General features: G+C 35.6%; 1 pseudogene; it reads left to right on the forward strand.

The window, feature by feature from the left end:
- Positions 1-236: 236 nt before the first annotated feature.
- Positions 237-26,591, forward strand: LOC128312982 (prefoldin subunit 6-like; annotated as a pseudogene).
- The last annotated feature ends 1,004 nt before the right edge of the window (positions 26,592-27,595 follow it).

Here is a 27,595-nt window from a genome sequence, read left to right on the forward strand (position 1 = left end):
ATTTATCGCAAAAATGATTGGTGATAGCAAAAAAAGGAACAAAGACAGCAAAAATCAAAGGTATTATCAATAGGAATCTGAGGAAAGTGTCGTAGGGCGCAGATGGTTTGACTTAAAAAACTTGTTATAACATTACGGGGGTGCGAAAGTATTCTACTGTATTCAGCAGAATCTGTATGCTGAATTTTGAATGTTGATCTTTTCCTGGGCTAGTGATATGTGTGTGATACGCTCTCATGATGCTGGGCAGTGACAATGACCCACAGCGCCCTGTCAGCCTCCTGATCACGTGCGTGAACCACCGGCACACGTATAACCATTCTGTACTTATACAACCCTTCGTTTTTCACTTATGGCAGAGTATTCAATAATTACATGAAATATTCGACACTTTCGAATCTGTTTCACAAACAGATTTTGTGTTAGATGATTTTGCCTAACTGCAGGCTAATGTAAGCAGTCTAAGCACATCTAAGGCATGCGAGGCTAAGCTGTGACAGTGGGCAAGTTAGGTGTATTAAATGCATTTTTAAACTTAGAATGTTTTCAGTTTACGATGGATTTATTGGGCTGTAACCCCACTGCAAGTCAAGGAAGATCGACATATACATATGATATCATAATATACAGGAATTAAAAAGAATAATATAGATATTCTTTAAGTCATGTAAATACTTAAAATGGAGACTCCCTTGAATATATAATTTATTTAGGGGAATCTGATATTTTTACAAAATAGAATCTTCCTATTCAAAGCAAGGTGCTATTCTCTATTCACTTGAAATTCCTTTTATGTCCTTCTTCTCTACTGTCGTGCATATTTTTTTTAATGTTTATTTTTGAGACAGAGAGAGATTATGAGGGGCGGAGGGGGAGGGGCGCAGAGAGAGAGGGAGACACAGAACCTAGAACAGGCTCCAGGCTCCAAGCCATCAGCACAGAGCCCAACCCAGGGCTTGAACTCGTGAACTGCAAGCCAAATCTGGACGCTTAACTGACTGAGCCACTCAGGGGCCCCTCAATGACTTTTCTTCATATATAGTAGAGGTCAGCAGGCTACCAACATGAACTGAATCTGGTCTACTGCCTCTTTTTTGAATAAAATTTTATTGAAACGCAGCCATGCCCTTGTGTTTTCACCTTGGCCGTAGCTTCTTTTACACTGCAACAGCAGTGTTGAGTGATTGTGATAGACTATATGACCACACGCCTAAAATATTTACTCTGTCCCTTTACAGAAAAAGTATGCCAGGAAAGCTACTAAATTTTATGTATTAATTTATAAGCAACTTCCCTACTGAATTTTCTTACTGTCTGAATCATTTTTATTTCTCTTGGGTTTTCTAGATTTAAAAAATCATATCATGTGCAAGTAATGATGATACTGCTTCTTCTTGGGGTACCTGGGTGGCTTAGTTGGTTGAGCGTCCGACTTCAGCTCGGGTCATGATCTCACACTCCGTGGATTTGAGCCCGGTGTCGGGCTCCATGCTGACACCTCGGAGCCTGGAACCTGCTTCCGATTGTGTGTCTCCCCCTCTCTCCGCTCGTGCTCTGTCTCCCTCTGTCTCAAAAATAAATAAAAACATTAAAAAAAAAATTTTTTTAAATACTGCTTCTTCTTCCCTTTTTTGAAAACGTTGACTCTGTCCTTGGTCTAACTGCATTGATGGAATTTCCAGAGAACTAACGCATAATTCTGGCTTCCTACTTTTAACAGAAGTTGCTCCCAATATTTAATTGTAAATTGTGACACTGGATTTTAGCTTGAAATGTGTGTTTTTATCATGCTAAGAAAACATCAATCAATTCTAATTTTACTAGAGTTTTATATTAATCACACTGGACCTTCTGACCTCTACCAAAGAAATGTTCACTGTTTATGATCGGTTTTTAAACAATACGAACCCAATACTATAGTGCATTGATAAATTTCCCAACATGGTATACCCAGAGATGCACCATCCATACCTCCCTTATAGGCAGGATTTGCTTTCCAGTTGTAGGAAGTGTGGGGATAACATAGGTGCCCACTGTCAGGGTCCTCCAGGGTCTGCCTCAGCTGCGAGGAGTATTCTCCCCCATAGTCACACCGTTTATGGGCCATCATGCAGATCTGGTGACTGAACAGTGACAAAGCAGAAGCTCCTTGCTGGACTGAGATTTAGTAAGTCCTGCTTTGCAGCTCTCCCTCTGCCTCAATCCTTTCTCCTTCTTCCTTTCAGAGATGTTGATCCCTAATAAATATCTAATACCCCCAAACTCCATCTCAATACCCAACGTGCTATGCCTAGGGAGTTACCAAAGGGCTTAATCTGAAGTCCTTGCTGCGGGAAACATCTAAAACCTATATTCAATTCCTGTGATAAAAAATTTTCTAACATCCTAAGACATTTTCGTATGTCACGGTAATTCTTATGCTTTTGGTAGTTCTACTATTTGTGGTTTATAACTTTTATTTTAAAATGTAATTATCTAATTGTAGCTAAAGATAGCTTTTGCTATCAATGCAAAAGATCCTTATTAAATACAGTGAAATATGGTTAAAATTTTATGAAGAGATACATTGGTTACAGGATTATTTATTGACATAACTAAATATCAAACAAGAAGGAATTTGTAGAGTAAGTTGGGATATGTCCATGTGATGAAATATCTTGTAACCATTAAAATTATATTTACAAAGACTTTTAATGATAAGAGAAAGGGATGCATAACTATGGAGTTTAAAAAAAATTTGTGCTTAAAAGAAGAGTATGAAATGTGCTCCATTTGTAGAAAGCAATGAGTATGGAAACACCAAAGCATGTTCTCTGGGGGAAAGATATGATAAGAATGTAAAATCGTACATACAGAACGATTTCAACTTTTTAAAAAACCTTTTCACGGAAGAAGGGCTAGAAGAAAATAAGTCCACATGTCTACAGTGGTTAATTACCACTTGGTGAAGAAATTACGGATGATTTAAAATTTCTTCATCATGTTCATTTTTATAATCAGAAAAAATACTCTTAAAGTACTTCCATTAGTTTTCTAGAAACATCCAATTCAGCCATACATAGTATAATATGACTCTTTTGAACTTTATATTAATGGAATTCACAAGGACTTAAGAAAGGATGCTTAGTAAGGCAATAGCCAAGTTGTTAAATATAAGTTGGCATTTGGGTAAGAAGTTTAGAATTTGATATTTGTAAACTGTACAGTTAGAAGCATTTATTGTCTACGGTATACTTGAAGTTATTTTTTAAAACAGTTTCATGACCAATGATATTTCATGTTTATATTAATTCTTAATTCTCTTAAATAAAAGTCTACTGTTTTATTCCAAGTGTCCTTTATAAAATAAAAAATATATATTACTAGATTAGGACTAAGAAGCTAAATAGGTTTGCATTAACTACATTCTAAGGTTAAAATTTTGTTTGATAAGAAGTAAAAGAAGGCCACCTGGGTGGCTCAGTCATGATCCCAGCATTGTGGGATTGAGCCCCACATCAGGTTCCACACTGAGAATGAAGCCTGCTTGAGATTCTCTCTCTCTCTCTCTCTCTCTCTCTCTTTCTCTGTCTCTCTTTCCTTCTCTCTCCCTCTGCCCCTCCCCCACTCATTCATGCTCTCTCTAAAATTAAAAAAAAGGAAGTATAATCAACTAAATATAATTCTAATCTCTATGGTTAGTTCCTCAGGTAATTAATTATTAGTTTATGGAATATTATCTCTGAGAAGCATTTCTCTCCCTAGCACTCCTTGGTTCTCTCCTTCTCTAGAATGGTCAAGATAGGCCACCCTCACTTCTTCAGAAGTGCTTATGATTCAAGATTACATAGGAAAATGTAATTAATGGAAAAATACATAATAGAAAAAAGTATATATATAGAGAGAGAGACTGTCTATGGTCACTGAAAATTCCAGTGAGAAAACTCGGTGTTCATTAAATGTCCCTACTCTCTCAGATGGCTGCCATGAGAAGACACTCAATTCCCCTTTGGCTTGCCCCCTCTGAAGTCTTGGCCCCTTGTGATGCTTCCAGGACTTGATTTAACACTGCCAGAAACTCAAACAAGGGAACGGAGTTCAAGCCATTTGTGTAGTCACCTAGGCTGGCTTGGTGTCTGTATCACCTAAGGTTTATTCTTCACCCCATAGAACACACTTAGTCAAAAGCCACTAAAAGAAAAGAAAGAAAAAGAAAGAAAGAAAACTGTTCCAGTCCTGTTGAGACTACCAAGTTTTCTCAATGCCTTTTCCTACATTGTCATTTCTCCTGAGATGCCAAGGAAAGAACAAAATTTTTGTCTGTGAAAATTGGGGCAAGTTTCAAAACCTGGCTAGGTCTCCCCCTAGTGACAAAGTCAATTCATTTCTTCTAAGATACATTAGTTTTGCTTTTGTATTTATTTCACAAAATGTAAAAGGTACACTTTTTCTGAATATAAAACCTAGATGAAATTCTATTTACGTATTTATTTATTATTTAAAAAATTTAAATCCAAGTGAATTAACATATAATGTAATAATTTCAGGAATACAATTTAGTGATTCATCAGTTACATATAATACCCAGTGCCCATCCCAACAAGTGCCCATCCCAACAAATGTCCCTCACCCCTCCAGCATTTCCCCCCACCCAACACTCCACCAGCAACCCTCAATTTGTTCTCAGTATTTAAGAGTCTCTTACGGTTTGATTCCCTCTCTGTTTTTATATTATTTTTGCTTCCCTTCCCTTATGTTCATCTGTTTCGTATCTTAAATTCCCCATGAGTGAAATCATATGATATTTGTCTTTCTCTGACTGACTTATTTTGCTTAGCATGATACACTCTAGTTGTAAATGGTAAGATTTCATTCTTTTTGGTCACCAAGTAATATTCCATTGTGTGTATATGTATCTTCTTTATCCATTCATCAGTTGGTTGACATTTAGGCTCTTTCCATACTTTGGCTATTGTTGATAGTGCTTCTATAAACATTGGGGTGTATGTGTGCTTTTGAATCAGCACTGCTGTATCCTTTGGATAAATACCTAGTAGTGTAACGGCTGGGTCTCGGGGTAGGTCTAGTTTTAATTTTTTGAGTAACCTCAATACTGGTTTCCAGAGTGGCTGCACAAGTTTGCATTATAAAAATGCTATGGAATGCATATGAACAGTATTAATGTATTAATGAGAATCCTGATTACATGGTAAATAAACATCGCAATTTGAACATTCAGGCATAATTCATAATAAACTCCAAAAACAACTCAAAGGCACTCTGAATTGTTATTGGTTAGCCAGTTATTGTGGATGAAGTCATAAATTCAATAATAGCAGAATTCCAAGATTAGTTTTCCCCATGCTAGGTAGATGTTAGTATCCATTACCTGTTTTACTATGTAGTATTTATTCATGATTGTTAAAGAAACTGAGGCTCAAATAAGGTTGATGTATTGAAGATAATGTAGCTAGTAAAAGTTGTACCTGTGGTTTCAAGTTTTCCCGTCTGCTTTCCCAGTCTTTGAGCTCTGTCCTGCACTGTGCTAACACCCTGTGCCTCCCTATCATATGGCCTCACATTGTAACTGTACTGAGTCCGACTTGAAAATTTAGTACAACTTCATGCTCTTGTGCATTGCTCTGTTCTAACAATTCCTGTTTATCCTTTTACGCTCATCTCAGTCTTTGCTTCTTTGGGACAGCTTCCTTTAGTCCCTAGGTTCCCATTTATACAGCATCATGTACTGTCCAGTACCTATCATAATTCTAATCAAATAAAAATGTTGTCTGCCTCCACCCCCACCTCCTATACCCCTCAATTTGAGTCCCATAAAGGGATGGACCTTGCAGTCTTATGGATGTTTGCTGAATGAATGAGTGAGTGAGTGAGTCAGTAAATCAATGAATGAGCAAACCTCACTCAAAAAATCTAGGTGTCTAATGTCATTTTTTCTGGCACCTCTGTGTAGTTAAAATTCTGATTACCGTGTTTCTGACACTGATCTGATTATTTCATTGTGATTTCAATTTCTGGCTACATCCTTGCTCTAGGGTTCACATTTTTTGACTGGGTTGAATCTCAAGTATCATACATGTAGCTTTTTCATCTCAACTGGAAGAAAATAAGCCCTTTCCCATGTTATGGTCAGTGTCGTTAAACTAATGGGGGAAAAAAAAGGAACAGAGGATGCCCTCTAGATACAACTCTCCTCAAAGAAAGTATAAGAAAATATATTTATTTTATAACCCACCACTTTTTGAGAAATTCATCTGTTCTGCAGATTAAGAGGCAGTGAGAAGGAAGATGCTTCACCTAAAATCTTTAAAGTGTAGCTCTCTTAATAGGTTAATATCTAGTAGGTTCATTGACCTTAGTGACAGACACAAAACCGGGTGTCTAAATTTTCTATTTAGAGTCAGTATGCTACCAACTTCACTGTGTGGAGAAAAAGGGCACATGGTGAATCCCATCTTCTCACCAATTTATTTTAAAACTATTTTATAAATATGTAAAAGCTATAAAAACAATATTATTTATTAAACATAATACAGAATGGTTACTTTTGATCCTGTTAGCACATGCATTATTTTAAAACAAAAGGTTTTCAGTATTTGCACCTGACCGAAAATACCTTGCAGATCTGTGCTTACCTTATGCATTTTACTACCTTGTAACCATAGGGTGTGATTTGCAACAATCCTTAGAATAAGCTGTTTTATTAGTTCAGTGACCCAGTAAGAGTACATATGTACAAAGCATATACATCAGAGTATTTGTGATGCTGATTAATTACAGAGCATGGCACCTTAGAAGCATGTAAATGAAAAAGTGAATAACATATTCCATTATTAACATTCCTTTGTGAAGTGAGATGTACAGAGAAAATGGAACAATGCCGTGCAGAGAAGTTGGGTCAGACAAGTGATAAATCAGTTGTGGAGAAATAGGGAAGGAATTATCATAAGCGTTAAGCTATCATTCTAACACAACGAATGCAGAATGATAATAGTAATATGGTAGTATTTGTAATTATAATTATGTTCCTTATAAATTATAGATCAGTTCAGAAAATAGCACTTTTATATTTTTAAGTAAACGTAGACAATATATCCACAACAATAATGAAAGGGTGCTTAGTAAGCTGCCATGATATATTAAATCTGAAAATACAGTTCTCTATATTAACTCAAGGTAGGAATTTTAATTATTCCTATCTCCTCCATAAGACAAAGAGTTATTGCATTCAATGTCCTCAATCGGCATTAAATATTTCACTTGCTCTTCATCTCTGAATGAATGTCAGCTAGGAAGCCCTTCCAATGACACCACACACAGATTAAAACAACCAAGACTTGGAGAAGCACCATCAGTTTCTTGTGAATGGAACAGGTAGTGTGATGATTTTTCCCATAGATTTACCATCTTCAGGTTATCCTTTATCTCCCCTACCAAATTCTAACCTCCTTAAAAGCTGGATCTTGAATGAGATTTTGCCGTTTTGCAACATGGACAGACCTAGAGGGTATTATGCTACATGAAGTAAGTCAGAGAAAGACAAATACCATAGGATTTTACTCATAAGTGGAATTTAAGAAACAAAACAAAGAACAAAATAAAAAAGAGACAAACCAAAAAACAGACTCGTCACTATAGAGAACAAACTGATGGTTACCAGAGGGGAGGTGGGTGAGGGGATGGGTAAAAAAGGTGAAGGCGATCAAGAGTACACTTATCATGACGAGCACTGAGTAACATACGGAACTGTTTAATCACTATATTGTATATACCTGAAACAAATACAGTAGTGTATGTTAACTATACTGAAACTAAAAATTTTAACAATTTTTAATTTAAAAAAATAAGAAGAAATTTAAATAAGAAATTACAAAAACCCCAACAAATAAACCAGAAACAGACCATAAATACAAAGAACAAACTGGCGGTTGCCAGAATATTGGGTGATAGGATGGTGAGTAAAATGGGCAAAGGGGAGTGGACAGGGTTCCAGGCATGAAATGAATAAGTCACAAGGATGAAAATACAGCATAGGGGACGTAATCAATGGTATTATACTAGCATTGTGTGGTGACAAGATGGTAGCTACACTTGTGAACATAGCAAAATGTATAGAGTTGTCAAATCATTATGTTGTACACCTGAAACTAATGTAACAAAGCACGTGAACTGTATTTCAATTAAAAAAACATTGGATCTTATTTGCATTTCCAATAATGCTGTTGACGATGCCATGTACATGGTAGATATCTGGTCATTTTTTTTAATGACCACTTTTAGAGACAAGCCTGTTCTGTAATATAGAACAAAAGAGAGTGGGAAGAAATCAGAGTGGAAAAAGGAAAGGAAAATCCAGTAGCATGGATGGATATCAGAATACTTCTATAGTTTTAAAAATATACAGATTCCTGGACACAACATCAGACCTACTGATCTCACATCTCTGGAGTAAGGCCTAGGAATCCTTACCTTTAATGCAGACCCAAGGCGATTTCCATGTTTAGCTGAGAACAAGAACCACTGGTTAGGTACCTGACCTTTCTTTTCCTAGCTCGTGTGCTATAAATTAGTGAAAAAAAATGACACCTTCTAGCTTTAGATTTCTCAAAGTGCATACATATTATTTATATGTATATGAACACATACATTCACATATACATATTTTTTATGTATCATCAAATTTGAGCAATGTTTATTCAACAAATGATTACGTTGGTAGAAAAGTGACCTGGGCAGATTCCTGCACAGTCAATTAGTTTGCGCCTAAGTGGGTCCCTCCCCCAACACGGGTCCTCTTGTGTATCATTTTGTGAGCTCACACAAGTGAAAGACATCTAAGAGTCACATGCATAGGGGCCAGTGTTTGAACTTTGGTCTCTGTGACACAATGAAACAAAGAGCAGACTTTTCCTCTACTCAAACTCTCTCTAATCTGTTCACAAAAGGAAAACAAGAAAGAGCATCCCTCAACACAGACAAAAAATTGCAAACTTTTTCAGGCTAGGATGATTAAAGTAAACCTGACCAGGTTATAGATTGTATATTCCCTAGTATTGCATAGACACAACTTCTAGTGCATAATACTGGCAAGAATTATATCTTTTTCAGTCATACAAAAACATGCTACAATGAAGAGAGGATTGACAGATCAGAGGAGAGGTGAATTTCACTTCTGCTTCCATGTCAACCAAAACTTATTAAAAAACAATGTAAAACAAAACAAAATTTAAAAACTAAAAATTTCATTAAACGAAATGTATTTTCTGCCAACCCAGTTCTATAAACATAAAATTTGAACATTATTTAATACTAACATTTTGTTGACAATGATCTACCTCAAGTAAGAAATTTTAACTTTAAAAACTACATTACAAGTAGGAAGTTTGGGGGAACCTGTTACACACAAAAACCATCCAAGTGGTTACAAGTAATCCCATATCCTACTTGATCATCTGTCTAAAAAGGTTTTGCATTTCATTGTTAAAAAAACACTTTGGGGTTACAAAAAATGATAATTTGAAGAATAAGAAGGGTGAGATGGTGGGTGGGCAGCATTTATTACAGATTTTAGTAAATATAAAGAAATGGAAAGGCATATCCATACCAATAGTGCTAAGTATTCAAAAGTGGTATCTGATTTGAAAAATGTTATTAATAATGCTGCAGAAAGAGACAATGTAAAATGAGGGCAAGTATATATTGTCATTGAACTCACACACAATTCCATTTTTGGCGAGATAATCATGGTGTTCACAGAATCATCCAAGAGATTTTATGAACCTAGTAATGGGAATTTTTTTTTTCATTTGGCAGAAACCACAGCAATGACTAATAATAATATAGCATAATAATGTATATATCATATTTATCATATATAATATACATGCTATTTAGGGAATGAAATACAAAACCAAATTGTTAAGATTACAACAGATGCAATGAATAAAATTATTTTGGATGATACAAAGCAATGTTAAATCTTTCTCAATTATTATAGATCAAATTTTCATGTAAGCCATGCAGCATTTTTTAAAAAGTTATTATTGGGGGCACCTGGGTGGCTCAGTTGGTTGAGGGTCAGACTCTTGATTTGGGCTCAGGTCATGATCCCGGAGCCCTGGAAGTGAGCCTCGCATCAGGCTCTGCACTGAGTGTGGAGCCTGCTCGGGATTCTCTCTCTCTCCTGCCCCTCTTCCTCACTCATGCTCTCTCTCTTTCTCTCAAATGAAAATAAATAAACAAGTAAAGTTATTATCAGATTTTTCAGATTTCCAAAATGCAAATATTTAGTCCAATAGCACAAATGGCTCCAAAAGAATTATATACATGTTAGTGAACTGTTTAAACCACATCTAGATAAAGCTAATTTGAGAGACTAAGCATACAACAGTATCACAAGTGTGTATGGACTTCCAGCATCTAATGCTTGCAAGAATGTGGAGAAACTGGATCACTTATTTACTGCTGTAAAACAATTTGGCCATTTCTAATAAAACTAAACATGTAAATAGCATTTGCATTCAGCAATCACACTCTGGGTCATCTATTCTAGGGAAATCAAAACTGATGTTCCTACACAAACGTGTACACAAATGTTCATAGTAGCCTTAGTCATAATAGCCCCCAAATGGAAATAACCTAGACGTTTGCTTTTCCATAGGTGAACAGTTAAACTGTGATACACTGACAACTATGAATACTACTTAGCAATAAAAAGAACGAACTAATCAATGTATACAACTTGGATGAATCTTGAGGGAATTGTACTGATTGAAAAAAGCCAATACCAAAATGTTGTTCACTGTATTATTCCATTTATGTAACATTCCAGAAATGAAAAAAATTATAGAAGTGGCAAATGTTATTGGTTTGGGGATTAGGGATTGGGGAGAGGTGAAGCAAGCACGTTATGAAAAGGCATCGTTAGGCACTGTTGGAAGGGAAGAACACAGAAGAATAAAGTATAACTATAATAGTTATAGGGTAATTTAAGGGGGGGAATATTTCTTAAATAAAGGGATAATCTTTTAAGTTGGAAGAGGAAAAACCAACAAGTATGTATGGAAAACATAATCGATTGCAAAAAAAATCCTCGGAAAAAGATTTAGGCATTGTATATTATGCATAGTGTACATTATGTAAATTTGATAATGAAAAATTCAGGTAAGTTCTTTCTTGATACCACTATATTTTAAATTATCCAAGATCAATACAACTATTTTTCAGTTACAATGAAATTTTGGAGTGCAGACACAACTTGAGATTTTTATTGACTAAGCTATGAAAAGTTTTTGCTACATTGATAAAGTCCTAAGAAACTTCTCACTCTTTTAAGGAGATACACCTGAATTTAGTAGATCCCACCAGCAATCACAGCTGGATTATGGTGTGTGGACGGGGAATTGATGTCCTTACAGAACAGTTCCTAAATGTCTAATTTTTTCTGGGTGTGTCTTATTCCTCAGTGAAAACCATTTAATATTCCATTGTTGTTTGGTCCCCTGGTTTCTTGTTCAGCACCTCTGTAGAAGTTGTAACCTTGAACATGCACTATTGAATCTAGATTTTCAATTGTGCGAAAGGTACAAAATTGAGTACGAAAGGGAAGTGATTCAAGTGTCCAGATCCAGTTTTGCCATCAATTTATGATATCTTATTTATGTCTCTTCCTTCCCTATGCCTTTGGGTTTTGCTCATATTTAAAAAAGAATAATAATATGATTTAGCAAATATGTGTTAAGTGCTTCCTGTGTGCCCCATATAAAATGTGCAGCATACAAAACGTGCTTTCTCTGCTAGTCACTGGTGCTACAACCTCAGGTACATCATTTTCCTTCTTTGGGTCTCAGTGTGACCATATAATATGGATTTAGGGTAGACAATCTCTAGGATTCTCTGATCATACCACAGTGTGTTATTGTAGGAGTCAAAAGAAACAGACAAGGGTTGTGAAGTTGTTTGAAAAGCATAAAGTCTTTCATAGCCCTGCTTCAGTGATGATACCAGAGGACTAGAGCAAAAGTAGAGGGCTGGCTTTTTCTTTTAAAAAGCATATTTTATTAAAAGCCCACTGATATCTAGACCTCATGGGCACTCTCTAGTTGGAAGCGAAACAAAGATGGAGTGACTTATAGTGGTCTTGCTGAAATTGGATGTTTTAGGTAATCTGTATTAAATCAGGGATTGTGCCTCCCCCACCCTCACCTTTGAGTTGCCATATTACCATTTTCAAATTTGGTTCTTTTTTTTTTTTTTTTTAGTTTATTTATTTATTTATTTATTTTTATTTATTTATTTTTTTAATATATGAAATTTATTGTCAAATTGGTTTCCATACAACACCCAGCGCTCATCCCAAAAGGTGCCCTCCTCAATACCCATCACCCACCCTCCCCTCCCTCCCACCCCCCATCAACCCTCAGTTTGTTCTCAGTTTTTAAGAGTCTCTTATGCTTTGGCTCTCTCAAATTTGGTTCTTTAAAGAGTGGGTCTTCCATAAGTCTGCTCTCTTTTTTTGTCTGAAAATCAATCTGAATTAGTTCAAACTAGCGGTTTATCATCAGGCCAATTTTTTTTCTCCTTTTCAAATTTAGAAGTTGGTTTGAAAACACTTTGAAAGGAAGAAAAAGGGTTATGGACACTGAAAATAAGATAACATGAAAAATAATTTTTACACATGTATGCATCCACAGAACCACGAAGGGAAATTATCATTCATTGAAAGCATCTTCTTGCTGACAGGTAATAATGATGGCTAATGAGACTGACATTTACACTGTTCAACAAAAAAAAATATTTTTCTAAACATGATGTATAATTAACACAACTTGCACACAAATCATACACACGAAAAGCATCAAATTATCAAGACTTATGGGTGAATAATGTCCTCCAAAGGATTCCATTCAATCTTTTTTGTGTTTTATGAGTAATTTTAAGTCTGCTTTAGAATTTTTTCTTCTCCCATTCTTTGAAGGGAAGGTAAACCAGTTTAGACTGATGAAAACTATCAACACTTTCCTCTTGGAAGGAAGAACAAAACGAATGCAGGGAAAGGATAAAAGGAAGAGGGAAAAAAGAAAGGGTAACACTAGATTTTGAAGAAAAGCCACTAAAAATATATGTTACCTTCTATAGAGTATACATAATGTCTCATTATGTTTGGATCCTTTTTGTTTTTCTTCATAAGTTGGATTTTCTGACATTAGAAATAGTGTTCCCCCTCAGGGTGCCTGGGTGACTCAGTCGGTAAAGAGTCTGACTTCAGCGCAGGTCAGGATCTCCTGGTTTGTGAGTTGGAGCCCTGCATCGGGCTCTGTGCTGACAGCTCAGGGCCTGAAGCCTGCTTTAGATTCTGTGTCTCCCTCTCTCTCTGCCCCTGCCCTGCTAATGCTCTGTCTCTGTCTCTCTCTCTCTCTCTCTCTCAAAAACAAATAAACATTTTAAAAAGTTAAAAAAAGAAAAGAAAAAGAAATAGTGTTCCCTTTATTTCTATTAACAATTATTTATTTTTCAAATATGATATGCTTGGATCCTTTTTACATTAGCAGCTGAGAGAAATAATGCTAGAGTAATCACAGACTTTTATATATGATGAAGGATAAGCCTCTTACCAGTCTACGTGGAATTATAAACACCAAGTGTGACTATATAGGTAAATATAGTAAAACTGTTAAGTTAGGGGGTTTATTTTGAGAATATTGAACTTGATTATAACTTTAGAAAAGACTTTCAAACTGACAAATGCAGGGGAATAATAACATGCTGAGAAAATAAATACGAATCACGCTTTACATCAGTGAACAGTGCCAGGGAAGCTTCTAGTCATAACTGTGGCAGAGTTCTGTACGCTTTAATTCTGCCTCATGAATTTCCCAGAAGTCTCCACTGCTTCGGTTCTCACCCGAGTCAGGAGTCAACTTTGCCATCAGCACTGCCTTTCCTGCAGCTTATCAACCCCAGTTCATCAAAGTCATTCTGCCGCTCATTTCCTCAGAACTCTACATTCCGATAAACAAACAGCATTTCAACTTAGCATACATCTGTTAGAATATAGCTTACAATGGGCATTAACACTTCTTTTTCTCCAAATTTCTCCCCGTAGGTCTTTCTTGAACCTGACCAAATTTCAAACTAAAAATATCCCCTAAAAAGTTCCTATAAGTGCTATTTCTGTTCAAAAACCTACACTCATTCAGATCAAGGGCTTCGTCAAGTGATTTTTTTTCTTTCTCAGGTCAGTGTCTCTTGGATAGTGATCTGTTGAATTCTGTCTAGTCAGGTCAGGCTTTTCAACTGTTCCTCATGTATGCTGTTCATGGCCACACTTGTGTTTATATAATTCTTCTGTCCTGAAATGTCTTCCTGCCCAGTCACATCAATCTTTGTTTAACATGTAGTCAGCTACAGGGCACCTGGGTGGCTCAGCCCCGTTGGGCATCTGACTTCCGCTCAGGTCATGATCTCACAGCTCGTGAGTTCAAGCCCCACGTCAGGCTTTGTGCTGACCGCTCAGAGCCTGGAGCCTGCTTTGGATGCTGTGTCTCTCTCTTTCTCTGCCCTTCTCCTGCTCATGCTCCGACTCTCTCTCAAAAATAAATAGACATTAAAAAAATTAAAGAAAATATAGTCAGCTAAACATCTGCATATAACTGCATGTATTTGCTAGAATATAACTCGATTTCCATCTCCCTAATGAAGTCTCATTTCCATAGTGATCTAATTCTTATGTAATCTGCTTCACTGACTTGCAATGGTACCTGTTCTTTTCATTTTTTAATCATACCTTGATATTATTAAAACATTTTCACATGAACTTGCAACTGTTTGTGCCCTTAGCAACTTAGAAATCTTAAAACAATCTGACCCTTGGGGGTGCCCGGGTGGCTCAGTCAGTTAAGTATCTGACTCTCGGTTTTGGCTCAGGTCATGATTTCCCAGTTTCACGAGTTCAAGCCCCATGATGGGCTCTGCGCTAACAGTGTGGACCCTGCTTAGGATTCTCTCTCTCCCTCTCTGTCTGTCCCTCCCCACTTTCACTGTCTCTGTTTCTCCCAAAATAAATAAATAAACTTTAAAAAGTAAAATAAAATAAAATAAAATAAAATAAAATAAAATAAAATAAAAATAAAACAATCTCATCTTGATTGAGAAGCCTATAAGGAAGCATTCAAAATTTTTGAACTATGACAGGAGCTGCAATTTTTGAAGACTCCATCTTCTCTGTATAGGATGGATAAGAATTGGAATACTGTACCATTCCCAATGTTTAAAATCCTTTGGTAGTGTCCTATAACTTTCAGTTAAATAATGGTCTGGCACTGGCCTGCCTTTAGAATTTTTTCTACTACAAATTTGTGCTGCCCTTTCCCTTTGCTCTATGCCTTTCACTTCTGCAACATAGAACTGTGTCTAAATTTATGAACTCATCATGCTTCCAGGATAAAGGATAGATGAGCAGCAGAGAAGGAGAAGCCCAGAGTAGACAATTACTTCAGAACAAGACAAAATGCTTAGTCATAATCCGTATGTAAGTCATTTGCTCTAAAAAATGAGAAATAATTGTTCATGAACCTGAAAGCAATCAATAAGTCGTTGATGGAATGAGCAATAAAAAGGACTTAGAGCATTTAATGGTTTAAGGAAGCAGGACTGGGTTAGATAAGAAAATCATGAAGAAATGTCCAGCTAATCGGATCAACTAAACATTTGGAAAATCTCCCACATGTATCAGCAACTGTATGTAGGCATCATGATGTTTGCAAGTTTGTATTTCAGAGGAAACTTAAAATACTGTTGTATTACTACTCATCATATTCCTTTATTTAAATCTTTGTACATCTCTAAACTTCTCACATTTTTATCCTGGAAAGCTGAAACTTCTGTCACTTCTGAGCTACCTGAAAGACACACTTGGACTCATTCTGGTGACAGTGACCAGTGTACAGACAACACATTATAAAAAAACAAAATGGCCTCCTTAGGAAATCGTCTGATATCTCCTGTGTAAGTGTGATCAGTCACTAAAGGGAAAAAATGGCCTGTGACACTTGCAACTATGCCCAATCCCCATCTCAATAAAACCAGAAGATTGAAGAACATCTAAAATGATCCTTTACTCCCTGGAAAAAGACCCCCAAAATGGCCAAGAGATAGCTGAGAGAGGCCCCTCTCCACTTGGAGCCAGTCTAATCTTTTCTGAAGACAAATCTTATATCTTTCTTTTGTGAAAACATTTCCATGGCTTCCTACTGCTCTCAGGATAGGAAAAAATTTGTGACATGAACCAGAAGACCCTGTATCATCTAGCCATGAGATGTCCAATACAGTTACCACTAGTCATATGTGGGTATTATTTATAAATAGATTAAAATTAAATACAATTTTAAACTGTGTTCTTCAATTGTATTAGCCACATTTTAAGTGATCAATAGCCACACATGTTTGGGATCCTGGCAGGATTCTGTTTCTTGATCTAATCACATAAATGTGTTCACTTCATACAAATTCACTGAGCTGAACATTTATATTTTTACACTGTCATATTTATACACCCTACTTAAATTATTATAAAAACTTAAAAATGAATTTGCTTCTTTATCTTATTTAAATGTTGGCTTCTAAAATATTGGTAAGGGCTTTCATCTAGCTCAAGATGGCAGACTGAATATATGCACTTACCTCTATCCTTTATGGAGGTCTTACTGAAAAGACACAAAGAGTATTTTTAAAGGAATGGAACCATAAGAGGGCAGGTAAACTGGAAGGAGGACTACCAAGGGACCAGAAAATTTCTGATTGATGGAGAAAACAAGTCAGGAAAATTTTGTCCCAAAATACCAGAAGGAGGAATTGCCCTTTTGAAAAAAAGGCTCAGAGTCAGCCACCACAAAGAGAAAGAATGAACTGTGAGGACAATTAAATAGATAGTTGCCTTGGGTACAACTGAATCTTTAGGAAGTTTTCCTCCTTTCCAGCCTCTTCATATACAAAGTATATAAAGCAGAGATTTTAACCCTCAAGAATAAGACTCAAATTTGTTCCCCTATATGGGAAAGAAGTCAATATATTGTTGGAGCCTCCAAGAGAAGCAGAGCAAAACCATTAATGCTGAACCATCACATTGGTCACTAAGGAAATTAATAGAAAGAGAAGGCAGCTCCATCCAGTGGTGAAACATACTAAAACACTGCACCCTGGAGTAAAGCTCTCTTTACTTTATTAATGACAAAGGTTCCTATAGGCCTCAGAATTTGGAGAGTCTAAAAGTAACCTTCCCATTTAAGAATGTGGCATGTCAGAAAAACGAAGCATACAACTATACAACTTCAGAAGAAACACACACCAAATTCCTACAATAATGAACTAAATATTTATTCAAAAATATGAACAAAAAACAAGGATTCCAGTCACATAAGGAAAACTAATAACAAAGAGGAAAAAATGCCATCAGAGAAAACAGAGATAATTTAAGAAAAAAAATAATAAATTTTAAAATACATACATAATTAGAATTTCTATTGGCAAATTGGTAGGCAGTGCAAATAAGGAGGTAAAATAACTAACAATGGTATAAATAAAAGAAGAACAAAAGAAATTAATACAAATTTGAACTTGGAGGCAAATTCCTAAGAAATAAAAACAAGACAATAAACAAAATGCTGTGGATCTAGGGGATTATCATTTAAAGAAGTAAATTCAAACAACAAGGCACTTGGGTTCTAATACCCATGCTGGAATAGAAGAAGAGACCTTTGGTGTATAAATGTGTAGTAATTGAAACTCAGACATTTATATAAAACCAGTCTGAAGAGAGACTAGAAAAATACTGTTCAACAGTTTATGTATGTGACAAGGAAATTTATCCTTGCCCAAAGCTTAGGATTAGCAAGAAAAAAAAAAGTATCAGAACCATATGGGAATTCAGAGTCAGAATTTAATCTATTTGAGGAAAGTATCTCCATGCCAAAAAATAATGTAAAATTGTCCCCAGTTTGAGGCGCCTGGGTGGCTCAGTCAGTTGGGCGGCCAACTACAACTCAGGTCATGATGTCGCGGTCTGTGAATTCGAGCCCCGCATCGGACTCTGTGCTGACAGCTCAGAGCCTGGAGTCTGCTTATGATTCTGTGTCTCCCTCTTTCTCTGCCCCTTCCCTGCTTGCTCTCTGTCTCTCTCTCAAAAATAATAAACATTAAAAACAATTGTCCCTAGTCTGGTTTCACTACATCTGATATCTGGCAGAAGCAAATCTAAAACTCTTATGTGTCAACCCTCCCACAAACAGGACCCAGCAACTGTCACAGAGAAACCATAATCCATTGAAGATAAACTCAAGATTAAAAATTACAGAACGCATGCAAAAATGATTGAGCATGAGTAAGAGTCAGAAAATACAACAAACAAAATGATTTGCATGTCAAGCACTTAAGAAAATATGATGCTCATAAATAGATCATGAAATAATTATGTTTAAAATAATTTAAGTGACAAAAGGAAGCAGAAACTACAACAGCTATAGAAAACACTACAAAAGGAATAAACATATTTGAAAATGAACCAGATATAGCAAGTAGAAATGGAAAATATAGTCACTAAATTATAAAACTAAATGGATGGACTAAACAACACACTAGATACTGTTGAAGAGATAATTAGCAAACTGGAAGATAGATTTGAGGAAAATATCCAATTATAGCACAAAGCTATAAAGGGATTGAGAAGAGTAAAGAGAAGTTATAAGACATGGAAGGTAAAACATGAAGATCTAGTGCAAATCTAAGAGGAGTTTCAAGAGAATTCAAATAAAAAGAGGAGAGGCAGTGTTCAAAGAGATCATGGCTAAGGATTTTTCACAATTGATTAAGACATGAATCCTAAAATCAGAGAAAGACTTTAAGAAAAATAAAGGTAAACTCTCATCTTGTCCTATTGTTGATAAACTCAGAACATTAAAGGCAAAGAAAATCTTAAAATCAACCAAAAAGAAAAGACAAATTACCTCCAAAAATAGATGAACAGTAAGGAGAGACATTAATTGATTTCTTCAAAATGCTAAACTATTTTTCAAGAGAAAGAGAAAAATACACATTTTTAGAACTTCAAAGACTGAATTTAGCCAAATATTCTCAGTGAAAGAACTTCTCAACAACATAGTTTGAGAAGAAGGAAATTGGACTCAAATGATACAAGTGTTTGTAAGAAGCAATAGGAAGCAAAGAAATTAGTAAGCATCTGAGTAATTAAAAAATTAACGGAAATAAAGTCAGATGAAAATAGGATTTAAGTTTAAAGTCGTTATTCAGAGTTTAATTGTTCTAAGGTTCGATTCTCTTTGAACAAAAGATATAGTCACTGATTAACTTTAGGCTTTTATGTCAAATATGGATGTTAAAATTCCATGTTAATAATTAAGAGACTTGATATGGAATCTGTCACTTCACACCAATAGTGGGAAAAGAGGGGAATAAGATAACTCAATCTAATAAAAGTCAGGAAAAGAAAAAAAGAAGCAGTGTAATATATTTTGAAATTATTACAATTAGTAATTTTTAAGATAAATTATAGTCATCTAAACCAGAAATCACAATAAATTTAAACTAATTAAATATATCTATGCATATGTATGTGATCCACAGAGATTAAAGATCTCATAATGTTAAAAAAAAAGGAAGGTGCTACAAAAAAATAGCAATCTGAGAAACACTTGGGAATTTAAAAAGGTGATTGTTGAAATAAAAATTCAATGAATAATGTGATTAGAAAGAAAAGCTCTCAAGTCCAAACTAGTAACTGTAACATGAAATCAAAAAATTTCCCATAATGCAGAATTATTTGCAAACCTACTATATTTCACAGAATACATATTTAACTCCTACTATAAGGCACTATTCTAAGGACTTGACATTACCAAATAATCTAATATGATATTATCACCCTCATTTTGTGGATGGGAAAACTGAAGCACAGAAAAATTAAATAATTTTCCAAAAAGACAAAGAAAATAGCAAAGTCCAGAAACACAGAGGATAGATCCCAAAGTTCAAATATATAGGAATAAGAGTTCCAGAAGCAAAAATCAGACAACAGAAGGTAGAAGATAAATAATAGACATTATTATTTTAACCAAAAAATTTCTGAGTTAAAAAAATAGTTGCATATTTTAATTAAAAGAGCCTACCACATACAAGCATATTAAATGGATAAAATGTCTATGCCTATAAATGGTTTAGATTTTGAAAATAAAAAGAGAAATCAAGAAAGTTTCCAGAGTGGAAAACCTGGTATCTTACAACAAAATGAAAATCACATTTCTCTTTAGCCTCAGTGAGTGCTAGAACACTGTGAAATAATTTCCTCTCACATTTTTGAAGAATATTAATAGAAACTATCAGTTATAAAGGAATACATAAAGAGACAAAGATATAAAGATATTTTGGGATATACAAAGCAAACAAAAAGAAAATTACTATCCATGCACTCATGTGAAAAAGTGTAAGTAGATTCCTTTCATGTTTTAAGTTTAAAATGGTTACTCAGAGTTTAATTGTTGTAAGGTTCTGATTCTCTTTGGACAAGAAACATAAAAGGAATACCCACAAAGGATAACCAGGATACAAGAAAGAATGGCGGCAAGAAAAAGTGATCAAAAAAAAAAAAAAAAGAATTCCATTGGACTGTGAGGTTAGATTACTCATCTTAAATATTAGAGGATTGGTTATATAAAATTGCTTTCTTTTTTTATGTGTCCATTTACATCAATTATTTCTCCAGTGTATAATATTTATATCATAATTTAATGCACTTCAAGTACATTTACAGTACTGGGGAAAAAAATCCACATATAAGTGGACCTGTGTATATCAAACTCATGTTCAAGGATCAACCATACATATGAGAATATAACCCCAGACAGTATTCCTCATTAGCATAGGTGCACAATGTCTAAACAGAATTTTACAAATCTTATTCAACAATTTGTAAAGTAGATATAATACATCATGACCAGGTCTGATTTACCTCAGGAACACAATATATATATTTCAGAAGAAGAAATAAATTTGCAAATAAATGGCAAAGTGAAATGAGCAGTGCTTTTAAAGGTTTTACATTTTCCTTTTTTAAAAAAAAAGGTTTACGCACATAGTTGGAATTGAGTTCTTTGCACAATCCTGCAAATCCCTGAGCACTTTTGAAATAGAGGGAGAGAAATATCATAAGCATTAAAAGGTGTCACTGTGGCTAATGTAACATGAGTCTCGGCTCTGGAAGAGTTCACCTTGGGTTATTCTAGCTGAGCCCGTTAAGTACCTGGCAGTACGTACTGAGGGGACCAGGGCTCTCAACAAGCCACCCTGATGCTTCAGAGACACCTCCCATGCCACCATGAGTTCTGCATGCTGGGGACCAGAGGAAGGAATATACACCATGATTAGAAAAAACAAAGATGAGGCAGGTATTAATTGGAAAATTGAAAAGAGCTTTAACAGAAGTGCCAAAAATAATGTTTTTAATGCTTAATTTACTTTTATTTTCGTAATTGTCCCTAGAACTGTAAATCATTCTCCTTTATGTTTCATACAAAAGATTTCTTAAAACTATCTTTGTGACACTCCTAGGTTAATGGACCCCCCATTTTACCTTGTATTGTGTTACATATTAAAGAAAATGTCATCTATTTTTTACAGTTAATGAATACTAATTAATTCTAATTCTAGAATAAAATCATAAATGGTAAGTTAGTGTCTAAAGTAAAATCATACATTGCTTTTAAAATTTATTTCCACAAACAGCTTAAAATTCAAACTAAAATTATATTATACCTTTTCGTGAAAACTAGATGGTAGGATTAATTTTTATACAACTAAAAATTCAAATAATCCATATAATCAAAAATCACTCTTTTTTCTTTTAAAAAAAATCTTTTAAAACTCAATTTCATAATCACCTTGAGCCTACTGCTCTCTCTGAAGGTTTTGCATAGCCTATAGGCAAATGCAAGAAAATTCTGAAGGGTGGAACAAAAGGAACCTTTCCTGCCAAAGTCTAGAGGAAAAGAACAGTGGGTCCAAGCAACCCACTTTCCAGACAAATGTTATTGGTCTTTACATTGTAGTTCCTTTGTGCGAGCTTTTCAGTTAGTTGCTTAGAGCACAGTATTAATAACGATGAAGTCATAGTGTGAGCCCTTATTGAGCAGGACAGAGGTGTAAAGAGAAAAGATCCATGACTATAAATTGCACCCAAACCCTATTCAGCTATCTTACAAACCAATATTGCTGATTATAAAGAGAACCACGCAGGAAGATACAAATGGCTCAGGGCAAACTATCATCATGATCAGAAAAAGAATTCAGAGAACCAATCCTACTGACTGCAGCTTACAGCATTGCTACATTAGAAAGAATAGTCCCCTTATGATAAGCGGTATTATCCCCTTAATAGCTCATAATACCCTGTTGTACGCATTCCCCTTACGTTTTAATGCCAACACATCATCATAACAATTATTATTTTATTTTAAAAATATACCTGAAAAAAATCTATCTGCACTCTCTCTATACTCTTTGGTCTCAGGGGAGAAAAAATGTTTTTCAAATACTCGTTGGCCTTGTTAATTTTTGGTCCTTCAAAAATATTATTTTATTTTAATTCCCTCTGCTGATCCTGACATTCAGTGTGCACTTGTAATGAGAAGCACAAGACATCTAATCGGTCGTAACATTTGGTGCATTTTTCCGTCATGTTGAGACCACAGGCAAGACTTAGGATCATGCACTTTATATGTTCAAATATAGATTTAACACTAAGGCTAGAATCTTATTTATTCTATTTATTTTAGTAAAAAGAAATTATATTTGGTTATACTTTGGTTATGGTTAATTCAGATTTTTCTACATTAATGTCCTAGGCTGGATCCTCTGAGAAGCAAGATAAAGACGAGATTAACAGTGTAAGAGTTCTATCAGATAAAATGTCTGGTGAGAGAAAATGGAAGGAGCTAAAAGAACTGTCAGACCATGATGCAAATCAGACCCCAGGGGAGAAAATGCAGGAGAAAAGAAGGAGGAAAAGGTTGAATGAACAGAAACATTCCAGAATACCATGCAATCTAATAAAAGTTCAGTAATAAAGTTTGCAAGTCTTGAGCCAAAGGAGGCCATCAGAGGCGACCCCATGTTTTCAGTAACAGGCCTGCCTTAATATCCCTGTCACATTCAGTCACTGGCTGGAAGAGTGATGGTGATGGATCTCAGAGGGCAGCACCTGGGACCCTTGGCCTATCACAATCCCCGTAGTTGGAGATCAACAAGGCTCATTCTCAAGGCTGTCACAACTGTCTGCCATCAAACTTTTGGAAAATATTTTTCCAAAGTTATGAGATAACTTAATCCAGACAAAATAGTACTACAACAGCCTTTCAAAGTGACATTTTTTGGTTAGAAAAAAACATGTGGTTCCAGGTTTTTAAAAATCTCACAAAGATTCTAATAGAGACCATTGTTGTTAATCTATCAGTGTTACAGGAATCAATTATGATATCAAATACTACAATAACAACATATTTTACTTCAAATATTTTTCATGGTGATTTTAAAGAAAACTCTTGATTTAAGACAAAATGGTGGCGATCTATGAATTTAAAATAGTTTTGAAGATGGTTTTATAAAAGTAGATAAAAAGATAAATGATACAATGGGATCAAAGTTATACATCCTTTTCTTTAAAATATAATATTTTAGGGATATCTGGGTGGCTCAGTTGGTTGAGTGCTGGACTCTTGATTTTGGCTCAGGTCATGATCCCAGGGTCATGGAATCAAGCCCCTGTCAGGCTCTATGCTAAGGGTGGAGTCTGCTTAAGATTCTCTGTCTCTCTCTCCCCTGCTCTCTCTAAAATTAAAAAAAATAAATAAATGAAATAAAACAATCCTCATTAAAAAAAATAAAGTAAAATACAGCATTTTAATCAGTTACCTTTCTTATTTCACTTGCTTTTCCAGAAAGCCCATGAATCTTGGTATATCTAAAAGCAAGATATGAAAAGATATAGAAAGCTTATGAAATAAACTGAAGAAGACACCAAAAAAAAAAAATGGAAAAATGTTCCATGCTCCTGGATAGGAAGAACAAATATTGTTAAATGTCAATACTACCCAAAGAATCTACATATTCAATGCAATCTCTATCAAAATAACACCAGCATTATTCACAGAGCTAGAACAAAAAATCCTAACATCTGTATAGAACCAGAAAAGACTCCAAATCGCCAAAACAATCTTGAAAAAGAAAACCAAAGCAGGAGACATCACAATCCCGGACTTCAAGCTGTATTACAAAGCTGTAATTATCAAGATAGCATGGAACTGGCACAAAAACAGACACATAGATTGATGGAGCAGAATAGAGAACCCAGAAATGGACCCACAAACGTATGGCCAACTCATTTTTGACAAAGCAGGAAAGAATATCCAATGGAATAAGACAGTCTCTTCAGCAAGTGGTGCTGGGAAAACTGGACAGCGACATGCAGAAAAATGAACCTGGACCACTTTCATACACCATACAAAAAAATAAACTCAAAATGGATGAAAGACCTAAACGTAAGACAGGAAGCCATCAAAATCCTCAAGGAGAAAGCAGTCAAAAACCTCTGTAATCTTGGCTACAGCAACTTCATACTCAACATGTCTCCAGAGGCAAGGGAAACAAAAACAAAAATGAACTATTGGGACCTCATTAAAATAAAAAGCTTCTGCACAGTGAAGGAAACAATCAGCAACACTAAAAGGCAACTGGCGGAATGGAAGAAGATATTTGCAAATGACATATTAGATAAAGGGTTAGTATGTAAAATCTATAAAGAACTTATCAAATTCAACACCCAGAACCAAATAATCCAGTGAAGAAATGGGCAAAAGACATGAATAGATACTTCTCCAAAGAAGACATCCAGATGGCCAACTGACACATGAAAAAATGCTCCACATCACTCATCATTAGGGAAATGCAAATCAAAACCACAATGAGATGCCACCTCGCACCTGTCAGAATGGCTAACGTTAACAACTCAGGCAACAACAGGTGTTGGTGAGGCTGCAAAGAAAGAGGATCTCTTTTATACTGCTGGTGGGAATGCAAACTGGTGCAGCCACTCTGGAAAACAGTATGGAGGTTCCTCAAAAAATTAAAAATAGAGCTACCCTATGACCCAGCAATCACACTAGTAGGTATTTATCCAAGGATATAGGTATGTCGTTTTAAAGGGGCACATGCACCCCAATGTTTATAGCAGCACAGTATGGAAACAATAGCCACAGTATGGAAAGAGCCTAAATGTCAATCAAGTGATGAATGGATAAAGAAGATATATATACACACAATGGAATATTACTTGGCGACCAAAAAGAATGAAATCTTGCCATTTGCAACAACATGGATGCAACTAGAATGTATTATGCTAAGCAAACTAAGTCAGTCAGAGAAAGACAAATATCATAAGACTTCACTCAAATGAGGACCTTAAGACACAGAACAGATGAACACAAGGGAAGGGAAGCAAAAATCATATAAAAACAGGGAGGGGGACAAAACATAAGAGACTTAAATACGGAGAACAAACAGAAGGTTACTGGAGGGGTTGTGGGAGGGGGGATGGGCTAAATGGGTAAGGGGCATTAAGGAATCTACTCCTGAAATCATTGTTGCCCTAAATGCTAACTTGGATGTAAATTAAAAAATTAAACTAAATTAAATATATATATATAAACATAAATGAATAAAAAATAAAAGCAAGACAAACTTCCTTAAATGACACAGAAATTTGTGACATCTCTAGAAAATTTCATTAAGAGGGAGGAAGTAACAGTATTAAAACATCTCACGCAATCTCTTAAATGACTAATCTATGTTGAGAGTTTCCCGGTTTTAAGTAGCTGGAGAATAATAAAAAGACTCCCACATGTCTTCTATGTGTAACTAAAGTATGTGCCATACTTTCCCCGTGCATTTAATAATACACACGTATCAATTTGTGTTCACCAATTTACTGTAACCATTATTGTTTTAGGTATTTTGCCTCCAAATATGTCCTTGGATTTATCAAAATTATAAATATCAAGAGATTTGTTGTATTCTTTAAAAATATATTGAACCAGAACAGTGAAGGGAGAAGACCAGGCCGGAAAGGGGAGCTCCAGCGCCTTCCAGAGTGCGAGACCCAGCACCCCTCTCCCTCCCCGGGAAGGAGTTGGTCCCCTCCACGGAGCTAATCCAGAAGAAGCTACAGGGAGACGTGGAGAAAGAGCTTGAGCTACAGCAGGATTCGAGTAAATCCATGTTAGGGAGGCAGAAGCTTGAGGCGCAACTAACAGAAAATGATATCGTGGCCCTGCTGGATGGGCCCAACGTGGTCTTTACACTTCTGGTTTCCTGCTGGTCAGGCAGGAGCTGGGAGAGGCTCCAGCCACGGTGGGGAAGAGGCTGGACTACATCACTGCGGATATTGAGCGCTGCGACCTCAGAAGGCAGTCGAACAACAGAGGGAAAGGCTGGCTCACCTGCAGCAGCCCTGGGCAGCCCTGGGCAGGGGCTTCTGAGAAGGTCTGGCTCCTAGTGGGGGGAAGGGCAGGGGAGGAAATGGGGCAGCTCTGGGGTCTCTACTGTAGCTAATAAAATGTGAAAACACCTGCCTGTGTTCTGACCAGCCAAAACAAAACAAAGTAGGGAGCCAAAGTTATTCAGTACACATACACAGGGTATTTTAGGAGTCTGTTAACATTTTTTCTCAATTTGCTGTTGTAAAATATTTAATAGCACTTTAATTCTTACATATTTTAATGCATTTGCCCCAGATTTAACAATTCAAATGTCATCAAAGGACTCTCATGTGCTATTTTTGTTTTAAAATATTTTATGAAAACACGTAAAACATACAAACATTCACAAATTTTGTGCTTTAGTCCTACTTCTAGGTGTGCAATCCTAAGGAAATAATCCGAGATGTTAGAAAATAATGAGCTCTCAGATGTTCTTCACAGAACGTGTATAATATTGATATATTAAGGGAAATTACAATATTAGGGGAAATGTACAATTATATCTACTCAATAGAATATGAGGCAAACATTTAAAATTTTGTTTAAAAATTATAAAGAAATGTGGGGGTACCTGGGTGGGTCAGTCTGTTAAGTGTCTGACTCTTGATTTTGGCTCAGGTCATGATATCACAGCTCTTGAGATCAAGCCCTGCCTCGGGCTCTGTGCTGTCACAATCTCTCTCTCTTTCTCTCTCTCTTTCTGGGATTCTCAATCTCTCTCTCTCTTTCAAAATGAATAAGTAAACTTTCAAAAAAAATTATAAGGAAATGTGAATTCGGATTATGACATCGTATATTTAAAAATATGTTATATGTTACACATAAGTAGTTCTGGTTTTTTAAAATCTTAAAAATACCATCTGAAACAAACAACATTAGGATTGTATTTATATTGTTGTGTTTTACTTACTTAAAATCTACTTTCCCATACTTTGTAACATTACATTGCTTTTCAGAATTGAAAAATAATTTATATCTTCCAGAAAATGAAGGATGCAATACTT

This window comes from Acinonyx jubatus, chromosome E4 (genome assembly GCF_027475565.1).
Source record: "Acinonyx jubatus isolate Ajub_Pintada_27869175 chromosome E4, VMU_Ajub_asm_v1.0, whole genome shotgun sequence".
Taxonomy (NCBI): domain Eukaryota; kingdom Metazoa; phylum Chordata; class Mammalia; order Carnivora; family Felidae; genus Acinonyx; species Acinonyx jubatus.